Genomic DNA, 18,610 nt, shown 5'->3' on the forward strand with positions numbered 1-18,610 from the left:
TTTTTTCTTAAGTAATGGATGCAACCGGACATCATTTTTAAAACTGTATAAGTTTTTCAACCGTATATAGGTTAAAATTTGTACACACGTTTTGATACAGTTTAGTCTGGTTTTGAGGAATCCATTTTTCATCAAAAACCTGATATGGGAACTGTATTGCAAAAACGTGGTGTGCATGCACCCTATGCTGGTCAGGCTTGCGTTATTTCTTTCAGATTCAATCTGAAATCAGATTCAATACAAGGTTTGGGACACTATAGGTGAGGAAAGTAAGAAGGGGGATGGAAAGGTGCAGAGACTAAAATGTTTGCCTAGGAGGTTCTGCAGAGATGAGTTCTGCACTGTTTTTGTTTCAACCTGTTCAAGAAGCGGTCATCACGTCACGCACGCACGTATCTGTCAACCATCAGTCACCAGACTGACAGCAATCCTAAAGGCTAGGGTCGCCAACGTGAAAAGCGCTAGCCAATACAAACCCTCGTTGCATATGAAGCGATGATGTAGTGACCGTCCGCAGCGCTCTATTGGGGCACGTTTAGGGGTTGCTGATTGGCTGTAAGTCTAAGGTGGGCGGACGTAATCGCAGCAGGAAAGTGTGTTTCGGAGTTACCGTGTAAAGCATCACTACTTCCGGCGTACGCTGTAGCGGAAATCAGCAAAGCTGTGTAGTACTGGCCGGCAGAAAAGACAAGGTAGGTTGCGTAGTGTAGACAAGCTGGCTGTTTTCAAGATTTAGTTTGGAGCATAGCCAGTACATGTAGCTTGTACACGCCTGCCCTGCTACCATGTATGTTCCACTCCTGTTCATGTTCAGAATGGTCGTGTGGTCTTTAGTCCAGGTTGTGTGTTTGCATGTGCTCTAAACGTAATGTTAAATTGTAATAAAAAAAATGTTTTTGATTGACTTTAAGTTACGGTTAGTAAAGGTGACATGTTTTAAGTGTTTTTTTTACATTATTATTGGCAGTAGTTAGCCTATTATTCTTTATCGTGGATGAAGATTGGGGATAACCGCTCCTTGTACAAGGTGTGATTCCTTTTTCAGTGGATGTACAGATAATATCCAAATACTGCCCACCAGCAAGAAATATTGAAAGTCTGTACTACTCGCGAATGGATACCTGTTGTAGAGGGGCCAATGAATGGGAGGAATCATACACTAGTCAGGGAAGTGCTCAGCGTACAGCAGCAAGTATAATTCCTATCCACAATAGAAAAGGAGAACGTGGTGCTAACCATCCGGCTAAAATCGTTCTCTATTGCAGAGTTTTATACACAGAGTGGGGGCAGGGCCTGCAGTTTATATCCCTCCCACACTCTGTTGTCCAATCTGCAATAAAGAGATTTATGCTGGATAATAAGCACCAAATTTTATTTTATACTGTAAATTCAATATACTGTCATTGTACTCTTTGGATAGTTTTTTTCCTTTTTAAATACTGACCACACCCACAATTCTCACTTAAAGAAGTACTACAGCTATAGAACACTTATCCGCTATCTGCAGGATAGGGGATAAGTGTCTGGGGGGGGGGGGTCTGACTGCTGGGAGTCCCTGCGATCTCCTGTCCAGGGCCCCAACTCTGCCGTGGCTCTTCCCATGCATGACGCTGCGGCCGACACGCCCCTTCCATGTATCTCTATGGGAATGGTGGAGATGCAGCGTTACTGCATCCCTGCCTGTCCCATAGAGCTGAATGGAGGGGGTGTACCGTCGACCTCTTAGTGAGGTTGACGACACGAGCATCAGCCGCAGCAATGCCGGGTCCCCATATGGGAGATCCTGTGAATAGGGGATATGTGTTCTATGGCTGCAGTACTCCTTTAATGGTGATTCTATAGAAAAGCCATTAGTCCTCGTGATGCAGGTTTTACATTGGTTTACTGTGCTACACCTTTTTGCAATTTAGTTCTTGGCACAGTAAAAATAACAGAAGGTGTACTTGCCACCCCTTCAGCTGTTGCTGTCAAGACTTCTGGTCCCTGCGGCATTCTGATTTTCCTCCTTCCAATCATGATTCAATCCTGCAGGTGCAAAACATCATCAGAAAAAGTGGACCACAGCAGGGACTTTAAAACTTGACAGGGTAGGTGAGGCTAGGTTCTCTGTTTTAACCTCTTAAGGACCAAGGACGTACCAGTACGTCCTGAGTCCTTTCCCTTTCTATAATGCGGGGCTGCGGGTCGGGCTAATAGCGTGCGGCAATGTTCGCAGTGCAGCGCTATTAACCCTTTAGACGCAGCGTTCAAAGTCTAACGCCACGTCTAAAGTGAAAGTAAATCACTGCCGGTTAGCTCAGGGGGCTGTTCGGGATGTCTGCGGCGAAATCACGGCATCCCGAACAGCTCTGGGACACGAGGAGGGTCTCCTACTTTGCCTCCTGGTGTCCGATCGCCGAATGACTGCTCAGTGCCTGAGATCCAGGCATGAACAGTCAAGCAGCAGAGTCATTGATCACTGGTTTCCTATGAGAAACCATTGATCAATGTAAAGGATCAGTGTGTGCAGTGTTCTAGGTCCCTGTGGGAGCTATAATGCTGCAAAACAAAAGTGAAAAAAGTGAATAAAGATCATTTAACCCCTCCTCTAATAAAAGTTTGAAACACCCCCCTTTTTCCCATAAAAAAAGGTAAATAAACATGTGGTATCGCCGCGTGCGTAAATGTTCGAGTTATAAAAATATATAATTAATTAAACGGCACAATCAATGGCGTACGCGCAAAAAAATTCAAAAGTCCAAAATAGTGTATTTTTGGTCACTTTTTTTTTATATAATGAAAAAATGAATAAAAAGCAATCAACAAGTCCGATCAATACAAAAACTGTACTGCTAAAAACTTCAGATCACTGTGCAAAAATTGAGCCCTCATACTGCCCCATATGCGGAAAAATAAAAAAGTTATAGGGGTCAGAAGATGACAATTTGAACAATGGTGGGAGTCAGAGTACATAAGAATGCCGCAGCCCAGAAAACTTAAAGGGTTACTGTGGCCAATCACTTTATTTATCCTATATGTTCGGGCTGCCACCATTAAAATTATAAACTATATCTTACCTGCCAATGTTCCCTCAGTATCTGTCTCCTGTCCTTTGGCCCCAGTCTTCTTCCTGGTTTTGGTGTCTGACACATCACACTGTGGCTCAGCTAATCACCCGCCACAGAGATGTCCTTTCTTGGCTGGTAATGGTCTGTGCGGCAGTGTGATGTAACTGGCCCGGACACTAGTAAGAAGGCCAGGCCCATTATATGAAACTGCTGCTCAGCCTATCTAGGTAGGACATCAGCCGGCTAAGGTAGGACATCATTGCGGCCGGAGATCAGCGCAGTGTGACGTTTTAGGCCTCAATACCAGGAAGAAGACTAGGGTCGGAGGATTGGAGACAGGTATCGGTGGCAGTGGTGAAAGGTCAGTTGAGGTTAATTATTTTAATGGTGGCAGTTCGGTTACATAGAATAAATAGAGATTGCTCAAAGCACCCCTTTAACCCTGGAAGACATCGTTTTGGTTAACTTATCCCTTTTGTGAAGGAGCACCAATGATGCCAGAGTGCTGTACTGGAGTATTTTTGACGCTCCCATAGAAATAAATTGCAGCATGCGCTCCTCACTGACAGTCGGGTCCCGTTCTGGAGAACGTGAGGGGTCCCAGGGGTCGTACCCTCCGCGATCAGCTACTTATCCCCTATACTGTGGATAGGGAATACTACTTTTGGCTGCATTTCTCCTTTATAAACACCAACAATTTTTGCTTTTGCATTTTTGTTTTTTCAATCCCGCATTCTACGAGGCAGAATTTTTTTTCATCTACAGACCCATGTGAGGGCTTGCATTTTGCGTGACCAATTGTTCTTTGTAATGACACCTTTTTATTTTACCGTTAAATGTATGGTGCAACTAAAAACATATTATTTGTGTGGGGAAATTAAAAAGAAGACCGCAATTTTGAAACTTCATTTTTTGCATCATTTTTAAGCAGTGCACTTTATGGTCAAACATGTTATATTAATACTATGGGTTAATATGATAAAAATGATACCCATGTTTACATGCTTTTCTATTATTGTACTGCTTTTAAAAATACTCCAACGTATTTTAAACAAAATAACTAGGTTGTAGATTTCCCTTTGCTTTATCCATATACAGGGCTGTGTGAGGGCTCATTCTTTTCAACGTAATCTGTAGTTTGTATTGGTACCATTTTTAGTTTGATGGAACTTTTTGATCACTTTTTAAATTTTTTTTTTCATGTGATGTGACCAAAAGTTAGCATTCTGGTGTTTGAAGTTTAAGGTTTGCACTGTTTATCATTTGGCATAATAAACATTATATTTGAATAGAACGGACATTTACGCATGCAACAATGCTAGATATGTGTTTTTAGTTTTTATGGAAAAAAGGGGATAATTAATATTTTCATGGGGGGTTCTTTTATATTTTTTTTAAGAACTTATATATTAGGGCTGCACTATATGGGGAAAATGTGTGATTGCGATTATGTGCCTAAATATTTCGATTTCGATATGTGATGCGATATAATAAATAGTGAAATCACGCCATTTCATGCCCAATTTGCTCCATTTTATAACTATCCACCCATTTTATGCCCACCGCCCATTTCACATCTCCCCAATTTAATGTCTAGCTCTCCCCTGTCACATCCTCCCCCCCCCACCCCCTCCACTCACATTCTCTCTCCCCCCCCCCCCCCCCGTTTTACAATTTCCCATTCAGGCTTGCGCCTTAATGGTACTAATTTCCCCAGACTAGGGAACCCTATAGTTATTGAAAGATTAATACATTGTTTCTTTGATTAAAATTACTATTCAAGGTATGAAAAAACCAAAACCAATATATAACGTGCATTAAAAGCACAGTCCATGATTCAGATTTAAATAGGATATACCCTCCTATTGATATCTATAGTATGGATGTTTTTAGAGCCCCCTGTCGGGATGCCGTTATTATTGTCCTCCACTCAGGAGTTTTGCCAGCAATTCCAACTCTTACACTAACACCGTTATTCTGATCCATGAACTAATTAAAACGCCATACACTGACACCTCCAACCCTGGATCCGTGTGTTTGCTGCCGAAAAAGACCTTTCCTCACCAGCCAATCACTGGCTTGACACATGACACTGCTACAGCCAGTGATTGGCTTAAAAAGGGAAAGGTCCTACTAGTTGAATGGTGAAGAGAGGAGACACCGGACCGCACAGAGGGAAACGGCCTCTGCAGGAACTGGGAGTAGGTGAGCAGAAGTTTTATTTTTTATTTTTATAATATTATATATTTTTTTTTCTCCCTGTGCCCTTTTACTTATCTCAATGTTTTCTACCAGGGTGCCTCCAGCTGTAGGGAAACTATCCGGACAGCCTTTGCCGGCCCGGGCATGTTGGGAGTTGGTTTTGCAACAACTGGAGGCACCCTGGTTGGGAAACACTGACTTTTAGTATTTAAATTTTGTTTTTACCTGCTCTGGCCGTCCCCCGCCTGCAGCAGCACACGGGAGCTGGGCTGAGCAGATAATCGCAAGTTTTCCTAGGGGGGCCGTATTGCCAAAGCAAAAATCACAATTTGATTTCTTTAGCGATATATCGGGCAGCCCTAAAAAAAAAAAAAAAAAAAAAAATCTATATAATATATATATAAATTTTTTTTTTTTTTTTTTTTTTTTTTTTTTTAACTTTTTAAGCCCCCATAGGGAACGTTTAATACCAAGATAAGATTTCTATGTACTTTTCTGTACTGTGTAATGTATCATAGTACTGCTCAGTATTATCGACAGTCTTTCTGTATTGCCCGGATCTCCAGGCTGCACAAGAAGTTTGGCGATCCTGCGCGCCAAAGGTAGCTAAGAGACCTCCAGCGTCCACTTGCACTTAGAGGGGTACTCCGTCCCTTCACATCTGATGTCTGATCATGGGGGGGGGGTCCCCGCCCTTGGGAACCCCCACGATCTCTCCTGCAGCACCCCCTCTCATCTGGTGCAAATAGCGAACTTTGCTCTGTGCCTGATGACTATCCAAAGGATAAGATGTCTAGGGGCAGAGTACCTCTTTTATGGACACCCGCCACGATTGCACAACAAGGGGCAGTTAAATGGGCGCTGTCAGCTTAATTAAATACTTAATAAAAAAAAATGGATTTCCTTTTTATAGAAATCATTACTTTGTCTAAACTGAAGCCCAGGCATGGACAATGTCCAGTGAGGGTAGTCTAGCACTTCTCTATGCTCTCTCCTGTCTGATAGTACTCATCTGTGCTCTCTCCTGTCCTATCAGACAGTGCTAGCCCACCCTCACTTACTGGACTTACTGTCCATGCCTGTGCTTCAGCTTGGCCAATGCAATGATTTTATAAGCCATGATTTCTATATGAATTAAATATTTTCTTTTTATATTAGAAATGTTAATGTTTTGCAAAGATGTACAACATATAAAGCGTTTTTGTATCTGACAGTACCCATTTAAGCCCACTGAAACCTCCAGTTACGCTATAGATGCCATGACGGGCATTGATTGCAACATCCCTGGGGTTAATGGCAGACGACATCAGGCTCACTGAGGCCCCGGCTTCTGATATTCAGCAGCCAAAGCTTACCCGTTATGTAGAGAACGTACGGTAGCTCCTGCGCTTGGAAATTTACAGCACTGTGTGCAAAGTTACTTGCAGCAGGGCCATACATTTACGGTGTGTGTCTTTTAACCCCTTAGGGATTCGGCCCATTTTCACCTTAAGGACTCAGCCCTTTTTTGCAATTCTGTCCGCTGTCACTTAATGCATGAATAACTCTGGGATGCTTTTACCGATTATTCTGATTCAGAGATTGTTTTTTTTTTTTTCATGACATATTCTACTTTTAACATAGTGGTACATTTTCGTCATTACTTGCATCATTTCTTGCATCATTTCTTGATGAAAAATCCCAAAATTTAAAGTGTAGCTCCCACCATTCTTTATTTTATTTTTTCTGTCCCTGCCTTAATTTTTTATATATTTTTTTAACTATATTAAAAATGGCTTATTGTCTGCCTTGTAGTGTGCTCACTACCCGGCAGACTTCCTCAGCAGGCACAACGTCACTGATGCCTGCTGGGGCCGACACTTCCGCCCTTAGTTCACCTATACAGTGTGCCTCCAGCTGTTTCACCACTACAACTTCCAGCTTGCCCTGACATATGTTGGCTGTCAGGGCATGCTGGGAGTTGTAGTGGGGAAACAACTGGAGGCACACTGTATAGGGGAAAATTTCTGCCACACATCCCACTCCCCCGAACCCCGCCACGCAACCCGCTGCCACGCAACCCGCTGTTTCACCACTACAACTCCCAGCTTGCCCTGACATCTATTGGCTCAGGGCATGCTGGGAGTTGTAGTGGGGAAACAACTGGAGCTTCGCTGTGGTGAAAACAGCTGCCGCACATCCTGCTCTCCCAAACCCCGCAACGCAACCCGCTTTCCACCCCGAAAAAGAGAGTGAATAAAGTGCAGGGCAGTCCTACCTCACACTGCACACTTGCACGCATCCTCTTCACTCTGACAGGCAGGGAGTGAGCACAGGCTGAATGAATTAGGACCGATTGCCCGGGCGGCATTGGTCCGAATTCATGCGTGATGTCACGCCAGCCTGCAGCCGGCCACTAGGAGGGAGGCCCCTAGTGGCCGGCTTTCAAATGTAAATTAAACAATTTTAATGAAAAAAAAATGTATTAATGTATAATAGAGATATGTTGTAGTACATAAGTACCACAACATATAAAAAAAAAAAAAAAAAAGTTTGGTGACGGGGCCCATTTAACCCCTTCCCGCAGAATGGCATATATAAACGCCGGGTTGTGCAGTGTGTTCGCGCATCCCGGCGTTTATAAATGACATTCAGTTAACCCGGCGATGCGCAGCATCGCACGGGTTAACTGGCAGAAGTCCAGCTGTTTCCAGCAGGGTACAACTTCTGCTTCACCCCCAGGACCATCCATTGATGGTCCTGGTCAGCGATCACTGTGATTGGTCCCTGTGGACCAATCACAGTGATCTAGGGTGAAAGTTCAGATCCCCCGCACTGCCCGCCCCTGAAAGTCGGGCAGAACGGGGGACGATGGCTGCGGGGGCTCGCGGGGACCTGCAGCATGGGGGGGGGAACACGAGGGGACCGGCGGCCTTACCTGGAGCAGCGGCGGGACCGAGGAGCAGTGCGGGACCGGCCACGTGGACGAGCAGCGACGGGACCGGCAGGTAAGTGTGTAGTCCTCAGAGGCAGCAGTGAAGATCTTCACTGCTGCTTCTAGAAGTCTGAAAACTACAACTCCCAGCATGCCTAGACAGCCTTTGGCTGTCTGGGCATGCTGGCAGTTGTAGTTTTGCAACATCTGGAGGGCCCCAGTTTGGAGACCATTGTATAATGGTCTCCAATCTGTGCTCTTCCAGCTGTTGCAAAACTACAACTCCCAGTATGCACTGACTGTCCAGGCATGCTGGGAGTTTTAGTTCAGCAACATCTGGCCCTTCAGATGTTGCCAAACTACAACTCCCAGCATGCTCTTCAGCTGTCTGGGCATGCTGGGAGTTGTAGTTTTGCAACAACTGGAGACACACTGATTGGGAAACATTGTTTCTAACTCAGTGTTTCCTAACCTGTGTGCCTCCAGCTGTTGCAAAACTATAACTCCCAGCATGCACTAACAGACCATGCATGCTGGGAGTTGTGGTTTTGCAACAGCTGGTGCACCCCCCCCCCCCCTGTGAATGTACAGGGTACATTCACATGGGCGAGGCTTTTACAGTGGGTTTCTCGCATCTTGAGATGCAGCAAATTTTGCGCCGGGAAACTCGCTGTAATCCCCCGCCCATGTGACTGTACCCTAAAAACACTACACTACACTAACACAAAATAAAATAAAAAGTTAAAAACACTACATATACACATACCCCTACACAGCCCCCCTCCCCCAATAAGAACGTCCGGTACGCCACTGTTTCGAAAGCAGAGCCTCCAGCTGTTGAAAAACAACAACTCCCAGTATTGCCGGACAGCCGTTGACTGTCCACGCATGCTGGGAGTTTTGCAACAGCTGGAGGCACCCTGTTTGGGAATCACTGGCGTAGAATACCCCTATGTCCATCCCTATGCAAATCCCTAATTTAGGCCTCAAATGTGCACGGCGCTCTCACTTTGGAGCCCTGTCGTATTTCAAGGCAACAGTTTAGGGCGACATATGGGGTATCGCCGTACTCGGGAGAAATTGCGTTACAAGGTTTGGGGGGCTTTTTCTTCTTTAACCCTTCATGAAAAGGAAATGTTGGGGTCTACACCAGAATGTTAGTGTAAAAAATTTTAATTTTTTACACTAACATGCTGATGTTGCCCTATACTTTACATTTTCACAAGCGGTAAAAGGGAAAAAAGCCCCCCAAAATTTGTAACGCAATTTCTCCCAACTACAGAGATACCCCATATGTGAGCGCAAAGTGCTCTGGGGGCGCACAACAAGGCCCAGAAGGGAGAGCTCACCATGTACATTTGAGGTGATTTGCACAGGGGTGGCTGATTGTTACAGCGGTTTTGACAAATGCAAAAAAAACAAATACCCACATGTGACCCCATTTCGGAAACTACACCCCTCACGGAATGTAATAAGGGGTGCAGTGAGAATTTACCCCCCACAGGTGTCTGACGGATCTTTGGAACAGTGGTCCGTGAAAATGAAAACTTGTACAGCCCACTGTTCCAAAGATCTGTCAGACACCAGTGGGGGGCAAATGCTCACTGTACCCCTTGTTACGTTCCTTAAGGGGTCTCGTTTCCAAAATGGTATGCCATGTGTTTTTTTTTTTTTGCTGTTCTGGCACCATAGGGGCTTCCTAAATGCGATATGCCCCCTGAGCAAAATTTGCTCTCAAAAAGCCAAATATGACTCCTTCTCTTCTGAGCATTGTAGTTCGCCCATAGCGCACTTCAGGTCAACTTATGGGGTACCTCCATACTAAGAAGAGAAGGGGTTACAAATATTGGGGGTATTTCCTGCTATTAACCCTTGCAAAAATGTGAAATTTGGGGAGAAACACACATTTTAGTGGAAATTTTTTTTTTTTTTTTTTACATATACAAAAGTCGTGAAACACCTGTGGGGTAATAAGGCTCACTTTATTCCTTATTACATTCCTCAAGGGGTCTAGTTTCCAAAATGGTATGCCATGTGGTTTTTTTTTTGTTGCTGTTCTGGCACCATAGGGGCTTCCTAAATGCGACATGCCCCCCGAGCAAAATTTGCTCTCAAAAAGCCAAATATGACTCCTTCTCTTCTGAGCATTGTAGTTCGCCCATAGTGCACTTCAGGTCAACTTATGGGGTACCTCCATACTCAGAAGAGAAGGGGTTACAAATATTGGGGGGTATTTCCTGCTATTAACCCTTGGAAAAATGTGAAATTTGGGGGGAAACACACATTTTAGTGAAAAAAAATAATTTTTTTTTTTACATATGCAAAAGTCGTGAAACACCTGTGGGGTATTAAGGCTCACTTTATTCCTTGTTATGTTCCTCAAGGGGTCTAGTTTCCAAAATGGTATGCCATGTGAGGGTTTTTTGCTGTTCTGGCACCATAGGGGCTTCCTAAATGCAACATGCCCCCCAAAAACCATTTCAGAAAAACGTACTCTCCAAAATCCCCTTGTCGCTCCTTCCCTTCTGAGCCCTCTACTGTGCCCGCCGAACACTTTACATAGACATATGAGCTTACTCGAGAGAAATTGGGCTACAAACATAAGTATACATTTTCTCCTTTTACCCCTTGTAAAAATTCAAAAATTGGGTCTACAAGAACATGCGAGTGTAAAAAATGAAGATTGTGAATTTTCTCCTTCACTTTGCTTCTATTCCTGTGAAACACCTAAAGGGTTAAAATGATGACTGAATGTCATTTTGAATACTTTGGGGGGTGCAGTTTTTATAATGGGGTCTTTTGTGGGGTATTTCTAATATGAAGACCCTTCAAATCCACTTCAAACCTGAACTGGTCCCTGAAAAATAGTGAGTTTGAAAATTTTGTGAAAAATTGGAAAATTGCTGCTGAACTTTGAAGCCCTCTGGTGTCTTCCAAAAGTAAAAACTTGTCAATTTTATGATGCAAACATAAAGTAGACATATTGTATATGTGAATAAAAAAATTTTTTATTTGTAATATACATTTTCCTTACAAGCAGAGAGCTTCAAAGTTAGAAAAATGCCAAATTTTTAAATTTTTCATCAAATTTTAGGATTTTTCACAAGGAAAGGATGCAAGTTACCACAAAAATTTACCACCATGTTATAGTAGAATATGTCACGAAAAAACAGTCTCGGAATCACAATGATAACTAAAAGCATTCCAGAGTTATTAATGTTTAAAGCGACAGTGGTCAGATGTGCAAAAAAACGCTCTGGTCCTTAAGGCCAAAATGGGCTTGGTCCTGAAGGGGTTAATGAACATTTAGAAAATGTTGCAGTTTTCTAACTTTGAAACTCTCTGCTTGTAAGGAAAAATGGATATTCCAAATAAATTCTATATTGATTCACGAATACAATGGGGGAGATTTATCAAAACCTGTCCAGAGGAAAAGTTGCCCATAGCAACCAATCAGCTCGCTTCTTTCATTTTTAACAAGGCCTCTGCAAAATGAAAGGGGCAATCTGATTGGTTGCTATGGGCAACTCAGCAACTTTTCCTCTGCACAGGTTTTGATAAATCTCCCTCAATATGTCTACTTTATGATTGCATCATAAAGTTGACATGTTTTTACTTTTTGAAGACATTAGAGGGCTTCAGAATATAGCAGCAATTTTCCAAATTTTCAGGGACCAGTTCAGTTTGAAGTGGATTTAAGGGGCCTTTCTGTGAGAAATACCCCATAAATGACCCAATTATAGAAACTAAACCCCTCCAAAGTATTCAAAATGACATTCAGAAAGTTTATCCGTTTAGGTGTTTCACAAGAATAGCTGCTAATACTTTGGAGGGGTTTAGTGTAGGAGAAAAAAAAAAAAAAAAAATTTTTCATTTATAAAAATGGTATAAGGAGAAAAAGCCCCCCATAATTTGGAGCCCAATTTCTCGAGTATGAAAACACCTCATATGTTGACATAAAGTGCTCTGTGGGCTCACAACATGGCTCAAGAGGGAAAGAGCAACTGTGGGATTTTTGTAAATACATTTTGCTGTCATAGTTTTCGGGGAACATGTTGCATTTAGGAAGCCCCCATGGTTCCAGAACACCAAAAAAAAAAATAAACCCACATGGCACACTATTTGGGAAACTACACCCCTCAAGGAACGTAACAAGGGGTATATTGAGCCTTTACACCTCACAGGTTTTTGACGACTTTGCGTTGAAGTTGGACATGAAAATGAAAAATTAGATATTTAACACTAAAATGAACAGCAGAAACCCTCCACATGTGACACCATTTTGGAAACTACACCCCTTCAGGAACGTAACAAGGGTTACAGTGAGTACTTGCACCTCACAGTTTTTTTCAACAGTGGGCCGTAAAAGGGAAAAATTTGATTTTTCGCACCATATTGATAGTGTTACCCCAAATGTTTCATTTTCACATGGGGTAATAGGGCAAAAGGCCCCTAAAATTTATAGTGCAATTTCACCTGAGAAAATACCCCATATGTGGATGTAAAGTGCTCTCAGATACTTAATCAGAATTACATAGTTACATAGTTACATAGTTAGTATGGTTGAAAAAAGACATACGTCCATCAAGTCCAACCAGGGGATTGAAGGGAAGGATGTAAGGGGATAAGGGAAAGGGATGTAGTTTTATAATTCTGCATAAGCATTAATGTTATTTTGTTCCAGGAATGTATCTAACCCTGCTTTAAAGCTGTTAATTGTTCCTGCTGTGACCAGTTCCTGAGGTAGACCGTTCCATAAATTCACAGTCCTCACGGTAGAGATGAGCGAAGTTACAGTGATTCGATTAGTGAAGAACCTCGCGGCTCGGCAGTTGCTGACTTTAGCCTGTATAAATTAGTTCAGCTTTTAGGTGCTCCAGTGGGCTAGGAGACTCTGACAAATCAAATCACTGTAACTTCGCTCATCTCTACTCAGAATAGGAGCGCCGTTGGGCTTTTGGAGAGAAAAGTTTGTTTGAATTGAAGTCGGCCATGTGCGTTTACAAAGCCCCAATTGTGCAAGAACAGCAGTAACCCCACACATGACACAATTTTAGAAACTACTCCCCTCAAGGAACATAACAAGGGTTATAGTGAGTACTTACACCTCACATGTTTTTTGATCAGTGGGCCGTGAAATTATTGATTTTTAACACTGAATTGCTGGTGTTAACCAAAATTTTTTGGTAGTAAGAGAAAAAAAAAGCTCCACAAAATTTGTAGCCCAATTTCTCCAGAATAAGGAAATACCCCATATTAGGCGGAAAAGCACTATACGGGTGCAAAACAGGGCTTAGGAGTGAGACGGCACTGATGAGATTTGAGGCCGAAAGTGGTTCTTTGCACTGCAATGGTTGAAGTTCTGACATAAAATAAAATAAAAACCCTGGCAAGTGGCCACAATTTTGAAACTACACCCCTCAAGGAAGGTAACAAGGGGTGCAGTGAGTACTTACACCCATGGCTGTGGAGTCAGTCGGACGAAATTTTGGGTACCTGGAGTCGGCAAACAATGCGCCGACTCCTACTAAATTTAGATTGGAATAAAAAAAAAAAAAAAAAAAGTTTAAATGTCCCAATTCACAAAGTTATAATAATTAATGAATTCTCTACTATAAGAATAAAGATCAATGCATGCAGTGCCTCATGTAAATGCAAAACAAACACGTTAAGTGACTGAAGAAGCATGCTTTTCATGTGCTTTATTATATGGCACACAACGCACAATTAGGAGCGGCAATACTTCTACTTTCCATAGTGTTGTGTACTGCTGTTACAGGGAACCCATGGGTAACCAAGCCTCTCACTGATAAGGGATTAAGGAAATGTTTTTTGCAGGACTAGAGACACTTGCATAAGTGAAGGGAATGGAGGGTCAATAGTTCAAGACTGAAGCTGTAAACCATTGGAAAAACTGCTGCCATTCAGCTAAGGCTATAAAAACTTGTAAACTCGATTGTTAGCTTAAAGGGGTACTCCGCCCCTAGACATCACGAGGGGCGGAGCCATGATGTAGTGATGCTCCGGCCCCTGTATCGCCCGTCATTACGCACAGAGCGAACTCGCTCTGTGCAGTAATGATAGCGCAGTGCCGCATCGGCGATCCCGGGGGTCCCCAGCATCGGGACCCCGACGATCTGACATCTTATCCCCTATCCTTTGGATAGGGGATAAGATGTCTAGGGGCAGAGCACCCCTTTAAACTTGACTATGGGATTCTACTAGGGAAATCATGTTTTATAATAAATGCCCCTTCCTGGATCCTCCCACTGCCCTATCTTCAGCAGCAGATCAGCACATAAACTGTTCAATACAGTAGACTGTTGGCTTCCCAGCCAGTAGTCCTGTGGTAATGACATGTATGTTGCCTTTCTTTCCTTCAAGGAATGTATAAAATACATTCTCGTATTAATACAGAGGAGTCGGAGTTGGAAGCACAGAAAACTCCGGAGTTGGAGTCTGAACATTTATCTACCGACTCCACTGCCCTGCTTACACCTCACAGGTTTTTTTGAACAATGGGCCGTAAATTTAAATTTTTTTTTTCTTTCTGGCATCGTCCCTTCTTTCCAGTGTGGGGGACCTCACCTGGAGAGCGTTGGCCTGGGAATCCGGGGAACCTAAGTTCCAGAGGTGCTCTGACCTGCTCCTTGGTGGTCGCCAAAGATTAGGGCCTTTAGAGCTTCCTCTTGAAACTTCAGGAATGTCTCTGTGTTGCCAAAGTGCTGGGACAGTACAAAAGAGTTATACATGGCAACCTGTACCATGCCCGTGTTTTGCGCATGGCATTTATATGGCTTGAGGACTTGATCAGAAAGATCAACTCCCCCCCCCCCCCCCCCCATATACCGATTGTAGTCCAGAATACAGTGGGGCTTGAGGACCAGTCCCACGGTACCTTGTACCGTGACAGGTGTGCTTCCGTTACCATGAATTGTGGACCGCATAAGGACATCCCTCTTTCCTTATACTGGACCAGCTACAGGTTTTCATGGGAAAAGGCACGGGACTCGCATTGGGGGATAGGAGTCTGCAGGGGATAGGAACGAAGGCATGGCATTATTGATTCTTCTGGACTGTTCCACAAGCGACCGTGGATCTGGTGGCAAGGGATGTGAAGAGAGGGATACTAGTGTATAAGTTATCCACGTAAAAGTGGTAACCTTTATCTAGCAATGGGTGCAAAAGGCCCCAAATGATTTTTCCGCTAACACACCCACCAGGGGGAGGGGCATTCTGGGGGTTGAAAACGGGAATCTCTTCCCTCATACACTATAAACTTGCAAGTGTACCCTGAGGTACTCTTGCAAAGTTTATAAATCTTCACGCCGTACTGCTCTTGCTTGGTTGGGATGTATTGCCGGAAGCTGTCTCCCCACTTAAAGCCGATGAGAGGCTCATCAATAGCGACCTCCCTTCCAGGGACATAGCCCTTCCAAAATTTGCCCCCGAAGTGGTTGACCGGCCTGATTTTATACAGGCGGTCATATGCAGGATCTTTTCTGGGGGGACATTATCAGCATAATGCAAAAATTTCCGAATGGCCTCGAACCGGGGACTGGCCTCGAACCATACTGTAGAGCGGGGTCTGGTAGACAACTTTCCCACTTGAGTACCGCCTGACATCATTTTTTTAAATTTATTTATTTAATTTTTTAATTTTATTATTTTTTTTTTTAAAACTAGGCCCATATGCAGCACAAGGGCCAAAAAGGTCCTTATTTCGGCTGCACTGACTGGGAACCAGCCACCGGGCCTAGCTAAAAAGGAGCCCGGGTTTGTAGTGACGAAGTGTTGGGCGTACAGGTTTGTCTGGTCAACCATCAGATTGACAAAGTCGTCACTGAAATAAAAACTAAAATAGTCAATTTCAGTCAACCCGACTATGTCAATCTTGACTCCTGAGTCGCCAACAAACTCGGGAATCACAGGCTGGCTCAGTCCAGACAAGTTCACCGGTACCAGGCACCAGTAAACTTGGCTGGGGAGCTTGACTAGTATGAGCACCAGAGGGACTCTTACCAGCCTGGGGCACAGGGTCAGGAGCAGAGGAGGTTTGCGGCCTTGGTGGCTCATCATCAGAAGATGATGAGGAGGACGCGGAAGAAATAAAGAAGCTGGGGTCTTCCTCGTCCTCTGTGGAGCTTTGTGTCGAAGGAAAGTATGGCATATGCCTCCTCCACTGAAAACGCCTTGCGGGCCATTTCCCTAATCTAGTGGGGATGGGGGTGTGTGTATGTGCTGTGTGTGGTGTGGTGCAAGACTACCTCCCTAACCCACCCTAACCTAACTAAACCCGCCCTAACAGAAAAAATATAAACTAAAAAGGGAAAAAAGGAAAAAAAAAACGTAAAAAAAGACTTCTAGTGTAAAAAAAAAAAAAAAAAAAAAAAAAAAAAGCCCTGCATAAAAAAAAGCATTTACCTAATCATTAGTGTGCACACTGATTAGCGTTTGGCGGCAGGGAGCACAGAAGTCATTGGGGGGTCTGGCCACTCAGCCCAGAACAGTGGCTGGTGGCACGTACGGACCCCCACACAAAATACCCCCCCCCCCCCCCAAAAAAAAAGAAAAACTCAACCCTGAAAAATGCACCTGCCTGACCCCCCCCCCCCCCCCCCCCAAAAAAAAACAGCTGATCAGTGATAGATCACTGACAGTGGTGGGGCAAGGCCGCACACAGATGTATGGTCTGTCCACACAGCACAGGCCTGCTGTTGGTGGCACGGACCGCCTATAGGGGCAAAAAAAAAAAGCTGCTACAACCCAAAAAAAGCGAAAAGCGCCCGCACCACAAAAAAACTAAAACACTGGTCAGTACTATGGGACTGATCAGCAGCAGGTGAGCTTTAGTTAACGGTGGCAGATTGCTCTTATAGCAAACACTGCCACCTTCCAGTACAGTACGGATGATGATTGGTGGTGTATGTTACACCACTGATCATCCTCCTTTTCCGGATCAAGGGGTCACATGTGACCCCCCCCCCCCCCCCCCATATGACCCGGATCGCCGATATGGGGGTCTTCAGGAAGTGTTGGGATGCCTGCTGATGATTTCAGTAGGCATCTCGGTCCGGTCCCCGCCCGGTGAGCAGCGGGGACCAGAAATGCTCAGGGTGTATAGGTACGCCCTGAGTCCTTAAGGATCGGGGATGCAGGGCCTATACATACGCCCTGCGTCCCCAAGAGGTTAATCGGTAAAGAGAAAAAATAAAAACTTACCAAAATTTCTCATTTCTGCTACACTTTTCTTTTCATGGTATACAATGGAATGGAGAGTTATTTGTCAATGACAGAGGCCGTGACGTGACTCATTGCTCTCATCCAGAATCATACTTATACACCCTTAAATTAGCACTATTCTGGTAGATGATCTACAGTTGACTATCATAGATCTGGAGGGAGGGGGTCACTGATCCACTGGGATTACAAGGTGCTATGTAAGCAGAAATTAAGCAACAACAGCCCAGTGTGGAACAGGTTAGGGTCCATTCACCTCACTATTTTGCTATACAGTTCCTTTATACGGTTTTGTATAGGAAAACCATATACATCCTTATAGAAAATCGTATACATATACATCCAATGCAACAAGAAGCATCCGGTTGTGTACGTTTTTTAGTTGTTTTTGTACGGTTTTGTGAGTTTTTCTTTTCCATACACAAAACTGTAGTCTACTATAGTTTCATGTTGTTTTTGAAAAGTACATGGAAAATCCGCCGCAGACCCTATGGACTTCAATGGGGCTTGTGGCAGATTCTCCGCAGCGGAAAGTCGGCAGCCGAAAATCTGCTGCAGACAGCGGCAGAAAGCTCGCCCCCTTTCAAATACGCAGCGGGAAACCCACAGATTTGCTTGTTTGAACGAGCCCTAAGGATTTTGATACCATTGGCATGGTAACAATGAGTCCGAGGGAAAATCTGCCTCTATTGCGTATTTTCTGCTGAGCCATTGAAGTCAATGGTAGCAAAATCCGCTGCAAACTTTCTGCAGCAAATATGCAGTGGAAATTCTGCAGGTAATCTGCCCATGTGAACGTACCCTTAGGGTCAGCGTACCCTTAGATTTGCATTGTATTTTTGCTGCAGATCTGCTGCAGATTTTTTTGCCCTTTGCCTTCAGTAGGAAGTGCATCTGCAGCAGAAAATACACATGTGTAAACTGACCCTTAGGGTGCGTTGACACGTACATATTTGAAGTTAATGGGCAACAAAATCTGCAGCAGCAGATCTGCAGCAAAAATGCGCATGTGTTAACGTACCCTTAGGGTACGTTCACACGTGCGTATTTAGCTGCGGATCCGCTGGTGAAGGCCCCGCTCTATGCTGGCTTTACATGTGCCTGCTGGTAGCGCCAATACACGCCGCTATGAGCAGACACACTGCAGCGATGTGCACGGCGTACTTGCACATCGCGGCTGCTCTCCCTGCTCTGAGCTAGGCAGAGA

At 44.0% G+C, this 18,610-nt stretch overlaps 1 protein-coding gene across 1 annotated transcript in view; it reads left to right on the forward strand.

Annotated features, from left to right (window-relative positions):
- The first annotated feature begins 391 nt into the window (after positions 1–391).
- Positions 392–18,610, forward strand: part of CEPT1 (choline/ethanolamine phosphotransferase 1) — a 151,364-nt gene continuing 133,145 nt past the window's right edge. Inside the window, exon 1 of the mRNA XM_056557723.1 lies at positions 392–692. The gene's annotated coding sequence lies outside the window, so the exon portion shown is untranslated. The remainder of the gene's footprint in view (positions 693–18,610) is intronic.

The sequence above is a fragment of the Hyla sarda genome, chromosome 2, assembly GCF_029499605.1.
Source record: "Hyla sarda isolate aHylSar1 chromosome 2, aHylSar1.hap1, whole genome shotgun sequence".
Taxonomy (NCBI): domain Eukaryota; kingdom Metazoa; phylum Chordata; class Amphibia; order Anura; family Hylidae; genus Hyla; species Hyla sarda.